This window comes from Triticum urartu, chromosome 5A (assembly GCF_056163025.1).
Source record: "Triticum urartu cultivar PI428250 chromosome 5A, HENAU_Tu73, whole genome shotgun sequence".
In the NCBI taxonomy this organism is placed as follows: domain Eukaryota; kingdom Viridiplantae; phylum Streptophyta; class Magnoliopsida; order Poales; family Poaceae; genus Triticum; species Triticum urartu.
In genome coordinates this window covers 197,128,098-197,153,716 of record NC_141877.1, presented here as the reverse complement: position 1 = coordinate 197,153,716, position 25,619 = coordinate 197,128,098, and positions in this window count along the sequence as shown.

Below are 25,619 nucleotides of genomic sequence, written 5' to 3'. Positions count from 1 at the left end.
GCGGGTCCTGGCGTTCGACGAGGCGCAGCAGGACGCCATGCGGGGGATGGACCTCGTGTTGGGGGAGGAACATCGCCGAGAAGCCGCGCTGCGAGCGGCGAGGTACCAACAAGCGCTGCGGCGATCTCACTGCCGCAACATCCGCCCCAGAACTCTCGAGGTAGGAGACCTCGTGCTCAGGCGGGTTCTCTCCAGGGAGGGGCTGCACAAGCTCTCTCCCATGTGGGAGGGCCCGTTCAAAGTTGTTCATGTTTCCAGGACTGGCTCCGCGCGCTTGGAGACTCAGGAGGGGGTGCCGATCCAGAACGCATGGAACATCCAGCACCTCCGGAGGTTCTACCCCTAAAAAGGCCCAGAGCCCGTGAAGAAGGCGAATGCCTGTGAAGCTGTCGCGTTTTGGAAAAGGCCCAGAGCCTGTGAAGAAGGCGAATGCCTATGAAGCTGTCGCGTTTTGGAAAAGGCCCAGAGCCTGTGAAGAAGGCGAATGCCTATGAAGCTGTCGCATTTTGGAAAAGGCCCAGAGCCTGTGAAGAAGGCGAATGCCTGTGAAGCTCTCGCTTTTGGAAAAGGCCTAGAGCCTGTGAAGAAGGCGAATGCCTGTGAAGCTGTCGCATTTTGGAAAAGGCCTAGAGCCTGTGAAGAAGGCGAATGCCTGTGAAGCTGTCGCCTTTTGGAAAAGGCCCAGAGCCTGTGAAGAAGGCGAATGCCTGTGAAGCTGTCGCGTTTTGGAAAAGGCCCGGAGCCTGTGAAGAAGGCCAACGCCTGTGAAGCTCGCCGCCCGTGACACTCTCACGTAATAATGAGTTGGGGCTGTACACGCCCCGGAGTCTTAGGAGCGCCGGCCTCAGGCCTTGGGGCTCCCTCCCACGCCCAGTGGTAGCACTTAGCTCCACGCTGGTGAGAAGACGTCGAAGACTAGATTAGGTGCCGGACGCGGCTTTTCATTTGCTTTCCGCAGTTGACTTGTTCCTTCTCATTCGAAGTTTTATTGAAGTTGTTGCCGTCTTTGGCTTGTGGTTCTTCGACTTTTCACTCTCCTGCCTCGATTTCTCTTATGCAAGGCCTCGCGAGGGGGAGCAGCCGAGCGCCCTCGTGAGTGTTCCTGTCCTAGTCGTTCAAAGGGTTCGCGACCTGGGTCCATTATAGGAGCACCCCTCCAGTCCGTGCCCCACGGGCACCGCGACACGAACACAGGGCCTGGGTCGGTCGCACCCCCACGGCTGGGGCCGGGAACTATCCACGCGCGGGCACGTAGCCGGAAGGCACGATAAACGGAAGCAAAACGATGATTAACAACAATAACCCAAACACGCCCCCGCGGGGCTCCACACTACTGTAGTTTTACGCAGGAAAAAGGAAAAGAAAGAACAAATCAGGCGCAGCTCGCCTCACACCGGCCTGCAGGGAAGACTCGAGCTGCCTCTGGGGCTCAGGCAGACTCCCGCTCGTGCTTCCCGGGGGCACGACGGTGGGCGGACATGCTACCACCTCCCAAGCAGATACGACGGCGTGGAGGCTGACCGCGGCCACCGCTAGAAGAGTTGCCGCCTGAAGAAGAACCGGAGAAGCTTGGGGAACCCTGAGCGCTGCCAGTCACGCGAGCGCTGTCCTCTCCATCATCGCCGGAGATGGGTTCCCGGCCGCGGTCGTCGTCCTCGGGGCAGCACCTTGCGCGGCGACCATCTTCCCCAAACACCCTCACGTAGAGGGTGGCATCGCCGTCAAACTTGAAGTGCAGGGTGCACCGACGGCTTAGGCCATGCGCGCGGGCAAACGTCTGCCAACCGCGGGCCAGGGCCAGGCTCCCAGCTGCGGAGACCTCCAGCGAAGCCCATGAGGCCCGGCTGCAGCAGCCGTCGGCCTGAAGCCAGAGGCCGCCCGGGGCGCCGGCCGGGAGCTCGCCGAGGAGGAAGCCAGGAAGTGGAAGCCGGGTGCTAGTCGGCTCCGCCGACCACACGACGAACTCCGGCATCACCTCTGTAGTGCAGAAGCGCGGCCTAGGGGGACGTGCGACCGGAGCGCGCCCCCGGCCGCAGCAATCCGCCCGTCGCCATGCTGGAAATCGTCTCCACGGCCGCGGGGAGCTGCCATGGTGGCCACAGGATGTTTGCGAGGGCGCCCTCGGCCGCCCTTGGGCGGGGGAGAGGCAGGCTGAACCTGGCGAGCCTTCCCCTTCTCTGCGACCGAGAACCTCCTCGACGGGGCCATGAAGAAGAAGGAGAAGCAAGGGGGGATGAACTGGAAGGGCGCGTGCCAATCCGTACTTATAGCTGGCGAGGGCCAACCGACGGCCCCCACGATCGCAGGTAATTATGACCCGCTTTGCATGCAAGGACTTGTCCAATCTGTGCAGTTGCCGAGGCGCCATGGGGAAGTGGAGACGCCCACGTCCAATCAACCGCCACGCAGCGCCCAAGACCGCAGGCTGTTAGGGCCCGCGGCGCTTCGCTCTTGCCCTTTCGCCTCCCTGCACGGCCATGACCGGGCGCACCTTGGGCCCGGGGGCTACTGTCGGCGTTCTGGGAATGGGGGTCCCCAGACTTGCCTGCCTGCGGCGTGGCTCAAAGTGGGGCCCAACACAGCCCATCTTCACCAACACAGACCCAAGACCCTCGCGAGGGGCCAAGCCTCGCGGGGCGGACGACACGGGGCTTCCTCAGGCACAGCCTCATCAGGCTAGCTCGCGAGGAGGCGGAGAGATCAAGGCGGGGTACCTCACGAGCTGCCCGTGACGCAAGCCATGACGACCAAGGGCGCCAGGCGGGTGCCAGCCCGCGTAGTGTCCTCCTTTCCCCTTTGGTGCAAAGGGGGCAAGCGCAGCCGCGGAGTACCGAGGCATCAGGCAAAGGTTGCCATTTCGGTGCAACAAGACCAAGACCAGGAGGACTGCAAGACAGAGGTCATCGTGGAGCCCAAGACGGCGTCACCACCAGAGCTTTGTGCAGGTGAAGACTACTTTTGTCAGGATAACTGGTACTAGCTGTCCCCCTTCAAATTAGCCCGCCATTGTTGGCTCCCTTCCCGCTCGATATTTGGGAAGAGGACCAGGGCCTCTATAAATAGGACCAGCCACCCATAGGATGAAAAGGGGGGGGAGATCGAGATAAACAATCGAGAAGAGAGATAGAGAAGGGTGACTGGACTCCTCCCCGCAGTTCATCGCCCCAGCCAAGAACAGACCCTCGCGAGGCTGTTCTTCCTTGTATTGTTCATCATCATCAGCCCAAGAGGCAATCCACCACACCACACACTGGAGTAGGGTATTACACCACAACGGTGGCCCGAACTAGTATAAACCCTGTGTCTCGTGTGTTGTTCTTTCCATAGCTTAGATCTTAGCGAGGCGGAGGGGTGCAGGTAGGTAGGAGGCGAAATCTCCACACACACCCCAGTGTTCGAACCTCGAGGGTCTGCCGGAACCCGAAATCCGACATATCATGATATCCTTTTTTTGTATTACGTATTCCATTTGTCGACAATGTTTGTATATTCCACTACTCTTCCTATACATTAACCATTTGAAGCGGTGATGGAACTATCTGGAGTGAAAACAAGGTATTTAGAGCAGACAATGCTACCTGCTGAAGCAGACATCTTGCTGGTTACAGTTAGTTCCTCAGAGGAGGATTCAGAGATAGATGACCAGTCCTATTTCCCCCCTGAGGTCTATTATCAAACTTGGGCAGGGTTATATTACTCATATCATGCATATGTTGTATTGCATTGCTTAGTTTTTACATCATATATGTGATTTCCATCTGCTTACTTGCTTAGTATATGAATCATATATTTGAATTATATCGTACAATCATGTTTACATACACAACATCTATCTGAATTATGGCATGCCAACCCATTTAATAAAGACATCACATAGTTATATCATCTCATCATGTTTAGTGTTTACAGTCATCATATTTTGAATTGTGTCATTCTATCCCTGAATTATATCATGCTATCATGTTTCCGTAGGCGGCATGTATGTGAATTATGGCATGCCATCCTATTTAATATATACATCATATAGTTATATCATGTCATCCTGTTTACATAGTCATCATATTTTGAATTATATCTTTCTATCATGTTTAGTTAGCCATCATTTATGTGAAATTGTGTCATGCTATCATGTTTAGTTAGCCATCATATATGTGAAATTGTGTCATGCTATCCTGTTTGGTTAGACAACACAAATGTGAATGATTTCATGCCGTCTTTTATTCCCCACTATCGATTGCACCTGTCTATCATAAAATGTATGTACATTCAATTATTCTTGTTTATCAGGCATTTGAGTTGGAGGGGGTGATCGCAGTATCTAAGGGAGTAACAACACGGTCTTCAGAAAAGATAGTGCTACAAGTCGATGTGGGTAGAACCACGGCTGTACTTGCCAAAGAACCATCCCCACCACACATAACCCAGACTCTCACAGATTATACCCCTGCCAAGTTGGACAGAGAACCAACTACACCCCTTCTAACCCTAACCCCAGCAGATAGTAACCCAGTTCCAATTGACACAACACTATCTCCACCATAGAGCACCCAAACACGAGCAGTTAGTAAGGCAACTACAGTGCCCAAAGCACGAGGACCACCACTCCGAACCCCAACTCAACGCTTAAAGCAGAAGAAGAATTGTTCTCAAGTCAGGTTCTGTAGCTATGGTTCATACTCCTTTGCTCTTGCATCACTGTATTTACTCATACCAACTATTTTTGAATTTGAAGGATGGAATTGAAACTCCAATGGAGCAACAAGTATGTTTTAAACCTTTTTCTTTAACTTGTTTGTTGTTGTAACTTGCTCTATGTTGATTTCAGTTTAAATTGAATAAATAGTTATGTTCTGATGCCATGCACATTACAAGTGTTGTTATTGCTGTGTAGTTTCCCACACTCATATTTTGCCTATGCTGCTTAGTCTTAAACATATATTATTTGAACTATGTCTCCATCTTGATTTGGCAACAAAACTAGAATGATATAGACCATACAGTGACCATTGTACATAGATATATGTTTGTTTCATGCTGTTATCATGTCCACTTTACTACTGCACTGATAAAATTAGTTTCATATACAACATGGTAAACCTATGTTGTGTCTGCTTGTTTCTCTTCTAGAATGTGGACAAAATATTGGAGAAGAGTACCCCGTTATGCAATGGTAAAGGAAGTAATGCAGATAAGGTTCAAGATAGCAAGACATCCCTGTTGGTCTCCAAGAAAGTTGACAAAAACTAGCTTGATGATAGTGAGACAACCCAAAAGTCATGTCTTGATGTAGTGTTCGAATTACTGGCCACTACTTCTGGAACAAGCTCTTCGAACTCGCTACCTGAAATAGTTCGTCTTCTTGAATCTCAACTTCTAGTTGAAAGACGTCGATCAGATGTCTTGCGACACAAAGCCGAAGGACTGAGGAAGTCCTTGCAGAATTTAGATGCATACTTTCTGGTGCAACAACAAGCGCTGGAGGATTTAAGCGCCAAACAAGAGAAAGTTAATAAGCTTGCTAGGTACCCAGGATATTGTTTCTTGAGCTCTTCTAAAGTGGTTTCAGTTCTGGACTTGTTTTGCTGTGCCGTATATTTGCACTGGTCGCCAACTTTGACAACCAGTGTATGTGATATGCTGCTTTGTTCCCTATATTTGCACTGGTGGTGAACTTTGATGCCCAGTGGATGTAATATGTGTAATTGTTGTAATAGCCTAGCGTTAGTTGCTTGCTTATTTATTTCCTTATTGTCTTGTTTAGTTGTTTGCTTGTAGCCACTGCAATTCTTTTTTCGCGTTTTTCCAGTGGCCACAATAACCTATTTTTTATAACTGGGCCACACTAACAATGGGAAGCATACAAACCGTTGTAACCATGGTCCTGCTACCTGTTGTAGCGACCATGGGCCTCCTACAGGTCGTGGGATCCATGGGCCCTCGACGGGCCATATAATCAATGGGCCTTATATGGGCCATAAACGGGCTAGAGTGGAAATCGTGTGTTTATGGCCCGACCATAATGGCCGTTAATAGGCCAAAATGTATAATGGGCTTAATTCTATCGACAGGCATCACGGGTCGTTAATGGGCCGTATTTGATGGCGCTATGAAAACAGCCCAACGGGTTAACGGGCCGACTGTAACCATGGGCTGAAATTGGCCCACAAGCAGAATAGGGCAGCAACGGGCCATAAGTAACTGAATGTTGGAAATGAGCCCAAGAATAAATGGGCCCTTAGAAGGCCCGAAGGTAACACGAGCTAGAAACGGCCCAATGGAATAATGGGTCGTTAATGGGTGTAAAGTGTTACACTGTTCATTATGGGCCAGTTTCACCACAGGCCTATAATGAGCCAAGAGTTACAAAGTGCCTCGTATGGGCTGAAAGACATCATGGGCTATATGTGGGACGGAAGTTACAACGGGATGGAATCATATGGGACGGCCTAGATGAGGCTACTGGGCCCAATTCGGATAGGCCATAATGAGTCGTGAGTTAGTGAGCTGTAAATGGGCTATATGCGAACATGTTGTTAATAGGCTTTCCGTGGGCCGACCCGCTACCTTTTGACCAAGTAAAATGGGTCGGCCTTTTCACCTGAATGGGCCTCTGTTGGGGCATGCCATGTGTCAATGTATCATAGGCGCCTACCGTCCAATGAGTGGATGACATTTGTCCCAACGCTGAGCCGACACATGGTTCCTCTGGCCATTGAGAATTCTACATGTGCAAAATCCCCATTGGGCCGGGCTGTTAACGGGTTATCGGATCCAAACTGAAACCGGTTATCTTAACGGCGACCTGTTATGGTGGATGCCACGTGACGGTTACCTTTGACAAAAGCACTTTCATGACGCGCCATTTATCGTCATGGAAGTGGACACTTCCATGACGATAATTTTGGTATTGTCATGCAACACTTCTACGCCAGCACAGGTATGACTATCTTGATTCTATCATAAAATTTTCATGGATGTACATGCATGACAGAAAATGTGACCTACTGTGAAAAACAGTATCATCACGGAAGTGGTCTTTTTTGTAGTGTATAGGGCCGCCAAGGCCAAGAAAAAACCCCAAGCTAAAGGACCCGGCAGGCTCTGTGCCGGCAAACCTCTGCCAGGGCGCCACCGCTCCACCTCATCAAACGCCAGTAGGTAATCAGTGTAGTGTGAAGCTCTCGAGCGTCTAGGTGGTTCCTGTCGTTCATGTGACAACTTGTTGGAGAAGATATTGCCTTTAATGACACCCGTCCCAGAGCCGTGTCATGCAAATAAGAGGTAATCAGGCAAGCGGCTGAGAAACCTTGCCGAGGCTACCTCTCCACTTGACACCTAGCGGTGTGATACATCTCCAACGTATCTATAATTTTTGATTGTTCCATGCTATTATATTATCTGTTTTGGATGTTTAATGGGCTTTAATATGCTCTTTTATATTATTTTTGGGACTAACCTATTAACCGGAGGCCCAGTGCCAGTTTCTGTTTTTTTGCCTATTTTAGAGTTTCACAGAAAAGGAATACCAAACGGAGTCCAAACGGAATGAAACCTTCGCGATGATCTTTCTTGGACCGAAAGCTATCCAGAAGACTTGGAGTTGAAGTCTGGAACTCCACGAGGCAGCCACGAGGCAGGAGGGTGCGCCCAGGGGGTAGGCGCGCCCCCACCCTCGTGGGCCCCTCGTAGATCCACCAACGTACTTCTTTCGCCTATATATACTCTTATACCCTAGAAACATTGTAGAGAGCCACGAAACCACTTTTCCATCACTGCAACCTTCTGTACCCGTGAGATCCCATCTTGGGGCCTTTTCCGGTGATCTGCTGGAGGGGGAGTCGATCATGGAGGGTGACAGTGTCCTGGACTAGGGGGTACTCACCACGTCGTCTCCCGATCTGTTAAATTGGGCTTTAGACCCCCATGGCTATATACTCATGGGCCAGTTCAGACAGCTGTCGCGTACATGAAAGATTCCACAAGACTTGGTGATCAAGACAAGGACTCCTCCCCACCAGCGTATTCGGCTAGGACTCTTTTTATCCTAGGCCTTTGGTGCATTATATAAACCGAGGCCAGGCTAGTCGATAGAGAATATATACATACAATCATACCATAGGCTAGCTTATAGGGTTTAGCCTCTATGATCTCGTGGTAGATCAACTCTTGTGATACTCATATCATCAATATCAATCAAGCAGGACGTAGGGTATTACCTCCATCAAGAGGGCCCGAACCTGGGTAAAACATCGTGTCCCCTGCCTCCTATTACCATCGATCTTAGACGCATAGTTCCGGACCCCCTACCCGAGATCCGCCGGTTTTAACACCGACATTGGTGCTTTCATTAAGAGTTCCACTATGTGTTCGGCAAAAGGTTGATGGATCGCCTGCAGATCAACTGCGACTTCGGCATCTTCGTCACCAGCTCGACGGGTCACCTTGGTTCGACTGAGGACTGTGCCCTACCTCCGATCGTCATGTTTGGATGAGGGCCTTCATCAACATCAACTCCGATCTCTATCAAGATCATGGAGAAATCATCCAGGGAGCCCGGGGACTCAACGTCAACATTGCCCTCGGGCGACCGTGCTATTTTTCTGGACAACAAACTCGTATCGGCTGCCACAGCCTCCTCAAGTGTCGTTTTAACGATTGCTTCCGTGGAATTGTGCGGAATTACGTCTACAACAGCCATGCAAAATTTCGTCGAGTTCTGAAGGAGGAATGTCCGACAATCTACGATATACCGGAGCCTTGTTAAATCCGGAAGGGAATCTGGACGAGTTTAGGGCGTGGTCTCCAGAGCCCATCTCGGAGGTCCTTTAGAAGATCCAACCGTTCATCTACTGCGGAATTCCCATATCTACCACCCCTCCAAATTTCAGCTCGATCCGACGGTTCAAACTTTGGGAACCTTCCGATGAGTGGACCAATTTTCGGATTCGTTTTCTGCGCGAATACGGATCCGACCCGAATTCATGTTTCTTTATGAACGTGATATTGGACAACCTTTTGAGAGGAATTCTATTCTAGAGTATTGAGCATTTTTTTAAACACGTCCCCGTAATTTTTTAAGCCTCCCCTGAGGTTATCTTCATCATCATGCTGATGTAAAACTAGTCCAGCAATATTGCTCCAAGGCTGCCGACCTGCATTAGACACGTTGTCACTTTGTTGAGCTGAGCTCGACTTCTTTGGATCATCATCTCGGCAAGCCGAACAAGAGTCCGGCATCGCGAAGGATAAATCATCACCAACATCTCCGCCCCATGGATTACACGGAGCGAGTATACCGGCATCGCCGCACGGTCACTTTATCAAGCCGGTATCGACCACGTCACGACCTGCATTGGCAGGGCCGCACTATTGCTTCTTCAAGCTGGTGTCCATTACGCCGACCTACTTCGACTCATCGGCTGACATCGAGGCTTCGACATCTCAGCTGGACCGAGGGCTTCGCCATCTCTTCATCAACCTACTCCGGACACTTCGGCGTCACTAGCCGACCAGCTCCGTCACGTTAGCTGGACCGAGGGCTTTGCCTCGGCGAGCCAGCCTTTGCCAGCATTGCCATGCCATCGTTTTATCGCCCATCAGGCAATGGGTGTGCGTTTTGAGTCCCAATTTTGGGAATAACCTTCCTTCGGATTGCTACAACAAATAAACCAGGTGTTATTAATCCCAGTATTTTTGCTTGTTTGGGTTCATTTTTTCCAAGGAATTATTACTCTGGCTTGTCCATCATATGTACACAGTTCTATCAAATGGTGGCCGCATTAACGACGGTCGCATGGTGGTTCGGTCAGTCTCCGTACATAGTCCGGCGAATGCCGCATCCGGAACTCAGACCGACCTGTGAATTCAGGCTTTGCCACGCCTTTACCGCATCACGCCGATGCCCTGCATTGACATTGAATTCGGCGCTAGGCCATATTTCTTTTATTACTCACTTTGCATAAATTATTTATTATGCAACGACTTTTTTTAATCTCCGGTTTGCATCACTTTTTGTGCACATGAAAATGATCCGGGTTGGGCAGTATTGTCAACTCGGCGTATTTACATACCACGCCACCTCGACTAGACGGGGGGCTTCGTCAACACTTCATTACCCCATGCCGGGGACTTCGGCATCACTCTGCCGGCCTGCATTGACCGTGCTATGTCACCACTTCAGCTTGTCGAGCTTTCCGCTCCGCCACCTCAGGACCGGCTTGGGGGATGGAACCTTGTCCCGCATCAAGCTCGGACCGCGTCACCAATGCCGAACACATTAATCAGCTAAGTCGATTTCATGCTGAAAGTTTTAATTTTTAGACTTGTGTTCGGTTCGGCCAAGCATTATACTTTTTTGGAAAAAAGTTGCTTGTAAAAAAATTCCTTGTCCAAACTTTTTTTGTGACGCACAAATTCAAATACCCCGTTTATTTGGGGGCTTCCTTTATGAAGCTTTTCCTCTTGCATATGATTATACTTGTACGGCTTCGTTCCTTGTTCGTGTATTACGCCACAATATGCACCATATTGACTTAAGCGATTTGCAAGCTGGGTTGCCTGGCTCCTGTGCTTACCCCTACGTTCTCGATTGTTCGGCTAGGGAGTAAAGGGATCACCTCTGTGATTGTCACGACCGGGTCCTCCGAGCTCTGACCTCAGACTGGGTGAAGCCGAAAGCTAGCGCTCTTATTGTTTTCAATCATGGTTGGCACACAATGGAACTCATGAGTACCAAAAATCTGTTGCACAAGTCACATAGTAATCATGAGCACCGAAGAAAGGTATCGGTGGGGGTACTATTTTCTTCGAAGATGCTTCTTACACTTCGCCTGTAATATAGCATAAGTTCCCTGAGCGCGCTTTGTCTGTTACAGCCTTATGGCCCGGTTGCCTAGTTATCAGAAACACTGTCGATATTCTCGACAGGTGGAGTACATAACAATTTTCGGTCCTTGACCGAAGAGGGAGAAGCCGACGGTCGGTTAAGACACGTTTAAAGTTCGGGTGAACAAAGATATGATATTAGTACTTCGGTACATACAATCATTATACATAAAATTCTTTTACCCATGTCACTTGGGGACTCTTAAAGTTATATGAGCCGTTTTATAGTAAGTGTTCTTCTTCATAGTTGTTGCAAAGTTTTTATTACTATTATTATGCATCACTCCTTTTTTCGACACGAGTGTGTGGTCACTAGCCGGGGAGCCTAATTTCTCTCTCAAATCCGCTAGAGTTTAGTTTGCTAAAATGGCCTAATGAGAAGTACTCCGCCTTCGGGATAGGAGGTTGAAGCCATAGGTTGACCCGCTTGAAGTCTTGATATAGGATGTGACATGTTAAAGCACGACAGAAGCACTCTTTTTTCTAAGACCAATTTTCGGATTGGGCACCGAACACTTGATCTTGTTCGGACGTCAAGTTTTACTGACGTTTTTTGGTTTTCCCAACTTATGAAACTTTTAAACTATTTGTGTGTTTTCAGCACAAGTCTCACAGTGCAACGCCGGACACCTTTAGGGATTCGGCAAAAACATTCTCGGATATTGCTATATATGCATCGGTTTCGAATTGTGTCTTCGGTCAATAGTTGGGTTGCCCGGCTCCTGTGCTTGCCTCCTACGTTCCGCTTTGTTCGGCTAGGTGTGCAAAGGGAGAACCACTGCGATTGTGCTTCCAGCTTGCATGGTTAAGCACCTCAGTGGAGAAAGCCGAAAACTGACTGTCACAATAGGCGTAAACTGGTCAGCAATCCGATGACTATGTTAAAATGACGGGCCGTTCATAACATTGGCCGAAGTGTTTACGGCTTGACCTCGGATGTCGCCGCACAGTAACCAGGGCCTCATAGCTAGCTTCCCCAGTTTAAAGATCCTATGACTAAGCGAAGGTTTTAAAGCCCGCATATCTAATTGCCTCGTTTCCGCTAACATAACCGCCTTCGGGCACCGAGACGTCGGCTAAGGGTTGCTTTGTTATTGCGGAAACACCCTACGTAGTATCTACCAAGGGGTAGAAGCCGACGTTGGGCCACTTACAACTGATAAACGGTCACAATGGACTCAAAATAATGATGTAAAGTACTTGGATACATAGAATCATTACACATAATCTATGATTTTACTCTGGATATCGATCCTTAATTCGGCTACCCATGCCCACATTAAGCCTCGGGGGCTACTAGGCTTTGCGCTCATTATTCAGAAATATTAAAGGGGCACATCGATCCCCTGATCTGGTGTTGCCACCCGACCAGTGTCCTGGGGGCTACTACATTGCCTATTCAATGCAGAAAATTCAAAGGGCTCAGTGTTCAGCTTGATCGAACTATGGGAAGCGCGACTTCGGACAGCAATAAGTACCATCTGGACCTATCTGGCATCAAGCTATATATCATGGCGACTTCTCATGATCCTCTCTTAGGGGCCCGTTCACCGATCATTATTATCTCTAATAGATTACACTGCGTTTTTATTCCTATGTATGCTGCTGAGCTAGGAGTTGATCCTCAGGCCGATTTCGCGCATCGACCTAAGTCTTAGGGGCTACTAGGAACAACGGTTTTATGCTTGCCTTCAGGTGCATCTCGGGTTTTAGACTGATACACACCTTGAGGGCTACTGGATATACATCGGCAGAGAATAAACTGCACCAGTTAAAAATATTCACAATAAATCAGCCCGCGGTCGGGGTGGTGCACCACCTTGGAAGCAGTCCGACATAAAGCTCGGGCGCTAGCAGCTAGCTCCATAGAGGGCATTTCCGGCATTAAGGTCGGCTAAACTCCTTCAACTTTTTTGGACCAAGATGATCTATGACTTCTTGGATATAGTCTGGTGTTGGAGCTTGGACACAGTCTGGCATTGGAGCTCGAATACATTTCGGCGTTGGGGCTCGGAAGCAGTCTGACATTGGTGCTCGGCTGCAAAAGATACCTCGAATGCAGTCCAGCGTTAGAGCTCGGACGCAAGAGGACACTGCCTCCCGGGAACAACTTCAAACCCGAGGTGTGGCATAAAACTAACAAGGCATTGATAAAGGCCGGAAACTTAAAGGGGCTCCTCGGATACCCGACGTGTAAACTCGTCAGATGCACTTCGGCGATTGAGGGAGTCCTGGATTAGCGGGTGTCCGGATGGCCGGACTATACCTTCAGCCGGACTCCTGGACTATGAAGATACAAGATTGAAGACTCCGTCCCGTGTCCGGAAGGGACTTTCCTTGGCGTGGAAGGCAAGCTTGGCGATGCGGATACTTAGATCTCCTACCGTTGTAACCAACTCTATGTAACCCTAACCCTACCCGGTGTCTATATAAACTGGAGGGTTTTAGTCTGTAGGACAACATACACATCAACAATCATACCATAGGCTAGCTTCTAGGGTTTAGCCTCCTCGATCTCGTGGTAGATCTACTCTTGTACTACCCATATCATCAATATTAATCAAGCAGGACATAGGGTTTTACCTCCATCGAGAGGGCCCGAACCTGGGTAAAACTTCGTGTCCCTTGCCTCCTGTTACCATCCGGCCTAGACGCACAGTTCGGGACCCCCTACCCGAGATCCGCCAGTTTTGACACCGACATTGGTGCTTTCATTGAGAGTTCCTCTCTGTCGTCGCCATCAGGAAGGATGCCTTGCCCCGTCTTTAAAGACGGCACCGTTGCTAAGGGAGCTTTGTCTGTCGGCCAAACCCTCCGGCTAGGTGGTTTTCTTATGACCGCATGCTCGGCTTCTGCGCCCACGATGACCTCTCGAGCCATCGAAAACAATCTTCATGTCAGCTCGGAACTCGCCGAGCAGTTAGATCCAATGGAGCTTTCCTCCATAAACGAGCTCTTGGATCGCTTCGCCGCCCTGGGAGTCGCTACGGATTACGACCAGATTGGGCCTAAAACCGATCTGAGAGAGATTAACTCTCCCCAAGTCACCCATCACGTTGCCGTGGTAGAGGGACAGTGCGGCGACCCTTCGTCTATCTTAAGGACTCGCTACGTCCAGATTCCCGATCCCTCCAAGACGGATACCCGCGGAGGGGAGGATATCACTCAAGACCTGAACTTAGAGTCAGGCGACAGGCTGGATTCATTGGACAACACCCAGGGATCCAAATTTTCGAGTTCAGAAATTCCTCGGCCTCTGAGCCTCAGACGGGGTGAGGCTTCGGATTTAACTCCACCCACCCACCCCAACATAAGCGATCTATCCAAAATTAGGCAAGAGCCCGACGAAACAGTACATCATTACTGGGCCAGATTCCTCCTAGTTAAGAACAAGCTAAGGGACTGCCGTGAGGAAGACACAATCTTAATCTTCTGCAATAATTGCACGGACAAGGGAATACTCAACGCCATAAGTCGCCGTGATATTACACGCTTCGCTGACTTGGCGTCCATTGTATGAAAGTACTGTGCGATGCAAAGCGCCTGGAAAACCAAAATAAAATTTTGGGACAATCCGGCCCTAAATACAAAGCCAGTCCGAAATAGAAGGGTGCATCATAACCAGACACCCACGTAAAATACCAAAAAGCAAAAACCCTCTACAGGGCATGGAACCGTACTGGAAGGATGGCTTAATGGACCCTGTAAAATTCATAGTACAGAGGACGCCACACCAACTCACAACCTTAGAGCATGTTGGATACTCCGGTAGGTGGCCAAAATTGGCGAAAACCTCCTAATTCCGGAGGCCACAGAAAGCCACCCTAGAGACACCCATACGGTATTAACAGTCTTCGAGACTTCCGCATCAAATAATATGCAAAAAAGGACACTCCGCAGCCTTGCAGAAGTCTACCAAGTAGCAACAATAAACCCATGGAGTGACACGGCTATTACCTTTAACGCTAGTGATGAACCTAAATTCCGAACAGCCCGAGCACCAGTCGCATTGGTCCTCAGTCCAATAGTGGGCGGCTTTCGTCTTACCAAGGTACTCATGGACGGCGGTAGCGGATTGAACCTCATTTATGAGGAAACCCCTCAAAAAATGGAAATAGACTGGAACCGCATTGAGCGAAGCAGCACAACCTTTAGAGGAATAATCCCCAGTCGGGAAGCGCGTTGTACAGGAAAAATCACACTAGATGTGGTGTTCAGCACGCCGGATAATTACAGGTCCGAAGAGATCGCGTTCCATGTGGCTCCGTTCAGCAGCGGTTATCACACTCTGCTAGGGCGGGAAGCGTTTACAATCTTCCAAGCAATACCCCATTACGGTACATGAAGCTCAAAATGCCCGGGCCTAACGAGATCATCACTATTGCTAGTGATCCGGACATAGCACTCCGCGCCGAAAACAAGACAGCCGCACTGGCCCTCAAGGCACTATCCGAAGCCCTAGCGGCTGAGGAACTGACTGCGCTGCGCTCTACGGTGAATAGGGATGATGTGGTACTTGACAAAAGATCCAAGTCCACCTCCTTTAAACCGGCGGACGAAATAGTCAAATTCCAAGTCCATCCAACGGACCCAAATAAAACAGCTTCCATCGGGGCATAGTTAAACCCTGATGTACACGCCGCACTGCGAGAGTTCCTACGAGAAAACTGGGACATTTTCGCCTGGCACCCTTCAGACATGCCAGGAATCCCACGTAGGCTGGCCGAGCACAGCTTAAATATCCAAATAGGATTCAAACCTGTCAAACAGGCTCTTCGGCGTTTTTCCGAACCTAAGAGACAGGCCATGGGAGAGGAGCTAGCAAAGCTATTGGAGACCGGATTCAGCAAAGATATAAAACATCCGGACTGGCTAGCAAACCTGGTGATGGTGCCAAAGAAGGACAAATCCTGGCGCCTGTGCATTGATTTTAAAGACCTTAACAAGGCTTGCCCAAAGGATCCCTTCCCCCTCCCCCGCATCGATCAAATTATCGACGCTACCGCAGGACACGATTCATTGTGTTTCCTCGACGCATATTCCGGCTACCATCAAATCAAGATGGTAGAATCAGACCAAGCCGCAAACGGCATTTATCACACCATACGACCCATTCTGCTTCAACACAATGCCCTTCGGGCTAAAAAACCCCGGCGCAACATATCAGCGCATGATTCAGACATGTCTGGCAAGCCAGATCGGCAAAACAGTGGAGGCATATGTAGATGATGTGGTCGTCAAAACAAGACATGTCGAATCTCTAGTAGACGACTTGAGGCTCACATTTGATAACCTCCGAACATACGACATCAAGCTCAACCCGGAAAAATGCGTTTTCGGCGTTCCAGCCGGAAAGCTCTTGGGCTTCATTGTATCCGGTAGATGAATCGAAGCAAATCCAGCCAAGATCCAAGCTCTGTCGCAACTGGATATCCCAAAGGACCTCAAACAAATACAAAAGTTAACCGGATGCGTGGCGGCTCTAAGCCGCTTTATCTCCCGCTTGGGAGAAAAGGCCCTACCCGTTTACCGCCACCTTCGGCGCACCAAACACTTCGAATGGACGGAAGCAGCCACAGCCGGACTCGAGGAAATAAAAGCCATACTGGCAACAAACCCAGTCCTGGCCGTGCCAAATATTGGCGAACCAATGCTATTATACATTGCAGCAACACATCAGGTTGTAAGCGCAGTGCTCGTCGTCGAACGAGAAGCGGACGGACACAAATTCCCCCTCCAAAAGCCGGTCTATTATGTGTCCACTGTCCTCACTCCTTGCAAATCACGGTACCCGCATTATCAAAAGATCGCGTACGCGGTATTCATGGCATCCCGGAAGCTACGACACTACTTTCAAGAGTGTTCAATAACAGTAGCCACGGAAGTACCACTTAACGATATTATAAACAACCGTGACGCAACGGGCCGGATTGCAAAATGGCCATTGAGCTCCTCCCGTTCGACATAACTTATAAGCCACGGCGAGCCATCAATTCACAAGTCTTGGCCGACTTCGTCGCAGAATGGACGGAGGCTGAACTCCCTGAAGAGTACGGCACATATTCAAATTGGATCATGCCTTTCGACGGCTCCAAGATGTTGGCCGGACTAGGGGCTGGCGTCGTTTTGATGTCCCCCATAGGAGACACAGTTCAATACATACTCCAGATTATGTACATGGACTCCAACAATGCAGCCGAATATGAGGCCCTTTTACATGGTCACCGGATGGCAGTATCCATGTGTCACAGCCCCAGTTCAGGCCTTGCCTGCCTTTGCATTAGCCTCCATGCATCATGTCTAAATTTTATTAACTTCGAAATGGGGGCTGATAAACCCTAGCAGCAAATGAAATTCAACTAGGGTCCAATTTTTTTTCAATGAACCTGAAATGCCCTTCTAAAAATGTTCATCATCCTTGCCTTGGTCTAGAACCTCTGACAAAAATGGTGCACATATTTCTAGGACATCATAGGGTCACTGAATTAAATCATACTCTATTTGCATTTCGGCATTTAAATGCTACATAATATTTTAAATGCTCTAATAACTCTGAAACTAGTATTGGGTTGTTGGAAATAATCCAAACACTACCCACAATTATTTTCAGGATTTTACAAACTGGATTAGTATTTTTACTAATTCAAAATAGAATAAAAGAAATAGAAAACTGAAATAAAAGAGAGCGAAGGACTCACCTGGTCTCACCTACAGCCCACCTGGCCGGCCCAGTCGGCCCGCCTAGCCACCTGGCCTAGCCCACCTCCTCCTGCCGTCTTCCTCTTGTCAGAGGGACGGGCGCGCGTGGCCGGCGCACGCAGGCACGCCCCGGCCACCCCCTGCTTCGCTGTGTCGATACCTCCTTCCCCCCAACCCCGCGCCCACGAGACGTGGACGAGGCCGTGCTGACCCCCCCCTTCTTCCCTGGCCATTTCGCCCTCTTCCTCTTTGTTCTTCGCCCGAACAAAGAGCCGTCGTCGACGCCGCTCACTGTTGATGTGGCCACTGAGCCCCCCGCGCCTAGCTAGGATGCCCAGCAGCTCCGCCACGTCGCGCTACGCCTCTCCACAGAAGGAAGCTAGTCGGAGCGCCCCGTAACACCGCCATCGGCGTCATCCCCTTCTTCGGCCGCCGAAGATTCGCCTCGCCGTCCCGGCGTCGTCTGACCTACCCCGAGCCCATCGAGACGCGTACTGCAACCGCTGTGAGGCCGCCCATCTTTTCCCCCTACTCCCGTTGTCGTTTGCGTCCTCTAGCTGGTAGCTCCGCCATCGATCTAGCATGCATTAGACGCGCCCGAGCACATGGTCGTCTTCCTGAAGATGCAAGGAGTCCAGAGGACCCCTTTGGTTAGCCACTAGCGCCCTATAGCCGCGCTCGCTCGCACACCGAACTCCGCCCGCCGCCCAAATGCTCGCCATCGACGAACCAGGCCACCCCGCGACCTCCTGACACCTCCCCTGGATGCGGGAGAGCACGAGCTTGCCTCCGGTGCCCTCGGTGCGTCCAGCCGTGGCCGAAAACGGCCGGCCGGCGATCGCCGCCGCGTTCGTTTAGCACCGGTGGTTAAACGCCGGTTAGGTGATGTGGCAGGTTAGTTTAGCCACTAACCCCGCGGTTAGCTTAACCTTGTGCCACTGATGGAAGGGCCCCACACCCTAATTAATCCCCGGTTTTTATTCCCTGTTTAACTTAGACTAATCCACTGGGCCCAGATGTCAGGTTGACCTTGCTGACGTGGCCGTTGACCGGACCCACCTGTCATTGACCCTGGACAGTATTGTGTCACTGACCACTGGACCCCACTGGTCAGGTTTGACCAGGACCCGTTTAGTTGACCTGCTGACATCACCTTGACATAGTGCTGACACAGTAAAGCTTTTTCTGGAATTAAAATAAATCAGAAAATAATTAGAAATTCCAGAAAATAGTATAGACTTCAAAAACTCATATAAATTCAACCGTAACTCCAAATGAAATAATTTATATATGAAAAATTATCAGAAATATTCAATCTATCCATCTGTACCATTTTCATGCATGTTTGAACAACTTAACCTCACTGTTTAGTCCAAAACATGATAATACATTATTTGAATTCATAGTTTGAATATGAATTTGAACCTTGAGTTCAAATCAACCCAAACCTTTATGTTACTAGTTGCATTAGCTCAAATCACAACATATTGTCGTGTCATGATCATGCATCATATTGTGCATTGCATTGATTGTGCTTTTCCTTGTTTGCCGGTAATTGTCCCCTCTTGGTAGACGCTGCTCCGACGCTGTGATCGTTGACACTGATAAAGACTCAATGTTATCTTCAGAAGTGCCAGGCAAGCAAAACCCCCTTGTTCATTCCGATAAAATCCCACTCTCTCGCTCCTGCTCTCTTTTACTGCATTATGACAACAACGTTTCATCTGTTACTTGCTGCGGTAGTTGAACCCCTTACCCTCTGCATGACCTGTCATTGCCACAGTAAATAGATGAAACCCACTAGCATGAGTAGGAGTTGTTTGAGCCCTGATGTGCCTACTCATACATGCTTGTTTTTCATGCCTGCTATTGTTAGAGTTGTGTCAGGTCTGATTCATCGGGAATGAATTGGAACAGTGATGAACATATCCTACTTTGTGTGAGCTAAGTGTGTGAACACGATTTGGTAAAGGTAGCGGTGAGAGGCCATGTAGGAGTACAAGGTGGGTTGTCTCATTGAAACCGTTCTTAGTAACTGAGTTCTGTTTTTTGTGATCCATGAACAGCTACTACCATGCATTGGGCCCAAAACCAATGGACCCTCTCGACTTATTAACTGCCCTTGTCCTCCGTCCAGGAGTTGCAACTAGTTTCTGGTGTTTGTAGGATATGTGTTGGCGGCCGTGCGTAGCGCTGACCCTAGGGGTGGGCTATGATGCGGTAGATACACCATGGCACGGTGTACCGGGCGCCCGTTTGGTGTCTCGGGAACCCTGCACACATCATTTGGGCTGTGAGCGAAACTCCGGTCGGATCTCCTCGCGGATGGAACCCGAATAGGCGATAAACCTGGACTAGAGACTTGTGTGGTTAGTCAGGACGTGGCCGTCTCCCTCGCCAGGCTTCCGCTTGAAGGGTGCCGAGATACACGACATGTACATGGTGGTAAGTGGCGAGAGCGTGTGTGAAGAAGTACACCCCTGCAGGGTTATAAATCATCTATTCGAATAGCCGTGTCCGCGGTAAAGGACTTCTGGGTTGCCTATAACAGTTCATAGACAAGTGAAAGTGGATACTCTAAAACTCGCAAGATAAGTGTGAGTGCTATGTATGACCTTCTCGTAGGGAGACAAGAGCGGATCCATAGTGGTGTATTGATTGGTGAATATGTGGACTCGTGTGCACCACCTCAAAATAGTTGCTTGCAGTCATAGTTCAGGTTAGCCACTGAGTCAAACCTGGCTTGCTGCAGTCAAACTCCACCACCCCCCCCCCTTGTTGATACCGACGCATATGTAGCTAGTTCCGATGTAAGTCTTGCTGAGTACCTTTGTACTCACGTTTGCTTAATTTAGGTTTTGCAGAGAGACTTCAGTCTCGCTAGTAGTTCCGCGTGGACTTCGACGTTTAGCTTGATACCTCAGCTACAATCTTGTGCCCTCGGCAGGATCTGGTAGATAGTCAGGCTTCTTAGCCTTTTTCATTTGTAGATGTCTGTACTCAGACATGTTAAGCTTCCGCTTGTGCCTTGATTTGTATGCTATGATTGTTGGGTCATGAGACCCATGTTTGTAATATCTCGCTCCTTGGAGCCTAATGAATAAATACTTGAGTTGTAGAGTTATGTTGTGATGCCGTGTTGTATTTACACATATCGAGCATATTGTGTGTATGATTGAAATGCTTGGTATGTGTGGGATCCGACAATCTAGTTGTTTATCCTTGGCAGACTCTCTTATGGGGAAATGTAGTCTAGCGCCTCCATGAGCCATAGTACTCCGCTACAGCTCGGTTCACCGGAGTCCTGTTAGCCCAGCACTACTGCTCAGGACACTTGACTGGCCGACATGTGTTTCACTTCGTTCCTGTGTCTGTCCCTTTGGGGAAATGTCACGCGGTGACATCCGGAGTCCTTTCGAGCCTGCTACAGCCCGGGTTCCCGGAGTCTTGTTAGCCCAGTGCTACAGCCCGGATTCACACGCTGCTGGCCGACATGCTCGATGTGATTCATGTATTCCTGTCCCCATAGGTTGGTGCCGCTTTGGGTTCACGACTAGCCATGTCGGCCCGGGTTCCCTGTCATATGGATGCTAGTGACACTATCATATACGTGAGCCAAAAGGTGCAAATGGTCCTGTGCCATGGTAAGGCGACACTTGTGGGAATACCGTGCGTGAGGCCGCAAAGTGATACGAGGTGTTATCGGCTAGATCGATGTGACTTGGAATCGGGGTCCTGACAGCTTTGGTATCAGAGCCTGACTACCTATAGGATTACCAAGCCAAACTGGTCGAAGTTGAGTCTAGAACTGCATTAGTTATATAAGGGAATTGATTGTGGAAGGGAACGTAAGGCTTTTTTTACTCCTTTACCCTATGCCCTTCTAATCTGAGTCTACCTCTTCTTTTCTACGGGGTTAAGAAACTAGCCTTTCTAATCTATCTATCAGGATGATGTGTTACTAACCCGTTGACTTATAGGATTGATGGATTCATGCCGCAGTTCAGTTTCCAGTACTTCCGTGTGTTCATAATTGGTCTCAGAACCTTGATATTATGATGTTGAGTGGTTATGCCACCATTTTGCAGGATGTCTCAAATATTTTTGAGCATTTACAACCGTTATGCTGTCCGAGTCATCCCAGGTTAATAAGTAGTCTGATGCATTTGCAAACCCCTTCCTCCTGTTCCTGATGTCCAATTGGGCCAGATTAATCACACTAATCGGTGAGTTGAGGTACTCTGTTGCCTCGACATATATGTTGCAACTATTTTTATGGCCCTAGGTGTTTTAGGGAGTCATCTAGTGATCTAGCCATGTTTTGTATCCCCAGTGTGTGATTCTGGCCACTATTCTCGAAAGCATCCCGTGATGCCATGTAGTAGCAGATACTCTATTCATGGGTTCTTGAACCCGAGATACACCCTACTTACCTCATGTTGATAGTGTTGCTAGTTCCTTTAGGATATTAGTAACCTTTGCGATAGTCCTCGAGGTTCGTGGTACATCCTTCTTCCAATTATCATGAACCATTCTTGGCAGGAGTTCTTTTGAACCAAAAGGTCATGACAGAGTGCTCCTGATGAGTTCTCCATTCTATGTTGTGACTCTGCCAACCCTACCTTTCTGCATGAGTTATCCGGAAGAAATATGTTGAACTCGTTCGACATACTAATCTATGCATCCACAACTCAGAAAGTTATATGTTCCTTTGAGTTTTCCCCCTTCCGTTATATTCTGACCTTCGTCTATCAATTGATAGTCAAGAGTATGTGAGCATTCGTTCATCGGTGCCTATTACTCTTGTGGTCCGTCGAGCTGTTCTATTTCAGAATGACTAGGAGAAACAAACTCCAGTACCTCATCCATTTCTAGGATTGGGTCAAAGCAGTTGTATTTCGCAGATCAAATGCAATCAAGCTTTTGTTGTGTTCTACCTTGGAGTATTACCCCCTTTATGTCAGGATTGTCATAGGAATTGCAGCATCTCTCATGAATTCTTGACGTAGTGATACACTTGCCATCATTTTTCATTCCTCGGTCCCGTGTTGTCGCAACCAGAATGCCGGCAAGTGAACTATGATGTGTGAAATAAATACTCCTAGCAACTCGGCTGCTTGGTAGTTAATGGACATTATTATCATTCTTAGTGTGCTGGTTATTGAATCATCACCCTAAGGTTGATCGTGCTACCTAGTCCTTATTTCCTGGTGCACTCTTCGATCAACGGGTTAGGATTTTACCAATCCCTTTCTTATTTGATCACATCATCTTTCTCTGAAAAGCAAGATTGTTCTCGAGCTTAATAACATATCGGTGGTTCGTGATGTTCCGAATATCTTCCCGGAAGTATTACCAGGTTGACACCTGACCGCTACGTTGAGTTCGTGATCATGCTGGTTTTCCTCCAAACCACCCATTCTCCAAGAATCTGTGTTGGATACCCCTGAGCTAGTTGGTTAAGCCAAACAACAACTTGGAGAGTTGGAAGATAAAATGTTGTCTGACTTAGTTAGTGTCAAGGGATATTTTGTGTGTGTGTGTGTGTTGAAGAAAGATGATATCTTCATCGATTGGTCCCTGTGATCAGTTGTTAGACCTATTGTCGTATCAAAACTTTGATTCGAGTATGGGCTATCATCAAATCAAATGAGAACCAACGATGTTCATCATGTTGTCTTACTCGTGGGTTTCCTCGAGCATACACCGTTATATCTTTTGGGTCTGACCAATGCTATCACCTTGTTCACATAATTATGGAATTCCATCTTCACAGAAATCTGGATGACCTGTTGTTGAGCCCATCGACAATATTTTCATCTTATCCATGATTCATGTTGAACATTAAGCTAGTGTTGGAAACTTTGAAAGCATTTCTTCATGCTAGCTCATGAAGCATATGTTTGGTATAAGAAGTGACTTCCTCTAGTTCACGTGCATTTGAAGCAAGTTGCCGCCATGAATTTGGGAAAGTCTGTTTCGCTTTCTCTGCAATCATCCCAAGTCAGTCATGCATACGTGCAAAGTATTCTGTGGTCTGGAGACTTGCAACCTTCATTCTATATGAATCCCTAGCACACCAAGCCACTGATTGATTTGTTCAAGGAGAAGAAGTTTCTTCTTAAGAGCTAGACTTTCGCAAGGACTTCGATATCCTCGATGATGGTTCCCCATCTGGACTCGGTAGTGTTTTATTATAAGACTACTATGTGGTCATGCTTGTCTGGGACAGCGTGTTCACAGGTCTGTAGCAAAACCGGCTCATGTTTTGGAGCTTACTACCGTAGTTCATTTTCTGAGAATCTTGCAACGCCATCTCATCGACTTGTGTTGCAAACTTTCTTTTCAGACATGCTAAGTCTAAAGTATCATGTCACCAATCGGATTTGAATCTCACGCAGATATGATGGTTGGAACATACTCCAAAAACTATAATGTTGGTCTCTCTGTAACCGGTAACGTGGATGTCGTGGCCAACACACCAAGCCGGAAGGCCTATTATTGTAGTAGCTTGGTTGAAGAAGTTGGTCACCTCCCCATGAGGAACTCACAGGATCTACCTCCATAGTTATTCCTTATGGATTCTTGAGCTTCCGAAGTCCGACCTTTTACTTGATGTTCTAGATATCAAACCATATCTATGAGTGGATTACGCTAGCACATCAAGGAGAACATTAGAAGCGGAGTGCTAAATGTCTCCCAGTCGATCGTCTAGATTCTGTTTCCTTAGCCTCGCTAAGGGAAGGTCTGAGAGGGTGTTATCTTCCTTTGTATCTGCATCATCCATCACTAGTCATCATGGTAGTATGTCGTGTTGCCAGGATCCTTTCCACGGATGTTGGTAGAACCTTGATGATTATGGAAATGCTCAAGTTCTTGAGAGCACGCGCGAACAAAATCATCCCTTGCGTTGTCTTCAACAAGGTAGTCCACATCATCCATTCTAGTCTGGGTATGCCATCCCTTCTTACTCCGCCAAACGATTGTTGTGAATTTCCTTAGGCTGGTATAAAGAGTTTCAATGATCTCCGAATCAAAAGTAATTCTTTTTGCCACTTAAGGGAATAATTCTACGAGTCACCTTCCTTAAGATGTCTCGTTATGGTATCATGGCAATTATCTCCTTGCTACTTTGAAACCATGCACCATCTTACTCCAGCATGGAATTGTTGCCTACCCAATTGAACCTTTGTTATTTACCTCTTTCCATTGCTCCTGATGTGTGTGCTATGTCTCAAATCAAGAGATGTTCTTACGTCTCACTCCGTGAGCTAATCTTGAGTGCTCGATCTTCGAGGAGATCGATTCCTGTAGGGTTATCCTTTCTTTCTGTCGTCATCATGTTGGATGGAGTTCTCGAAGCAAGACAATGAGACAAACATGGTGATTGAATCAACACCTTTATGAAGTGCAACCTGGATCATGAAGATTATGTTAGTTTGTGTTCCCCCTTCATCTTACCCTACACTTGAATCTCGGGGCGAGATTCTTGTTTAGTGGGGGTGAGCTATCACAGCCCCAGTTCAGGCCTTGCCTGCCTTTGCATTAGCCTCCATGCATCATGTCTAAATTTTATTAAGTTTGAAATGGGGGCTGATAAACCCTAGCAGCAAATGAAATTCAACTAGGGTCCAAATAAAAAAATTTCAATGAACCTGAAATGCCCTTCTAAAAATGTTCCTCATCCTTGCCTTGGTCTAGAACCTCTGACAAGAATGGTGCACATGTTTCTAGGACATCATAGGGTCACTGAATTAAATCATACTCTATTTGCATTTGGGCATTTAAATGCTACATAATATTTTAAATGCTCTAATAACTCTGAAACTACTTTTGGGTTGTTGGAAATAATCCAAACACTACCCACAATTATTTTCAGGATTTTACAGAGTGGATTAGTATTTTTACTAATTCAAAACAGAATAAAAGAAATAGAAAACTAAAATAAAAGAGAGAGAAGGACTCACCTCGTCTCACCTGCAGCCCACCTGGCCGGCCCAGTCGGCCCGCCTAGCCACCTGGCCCAGCCAACCTCC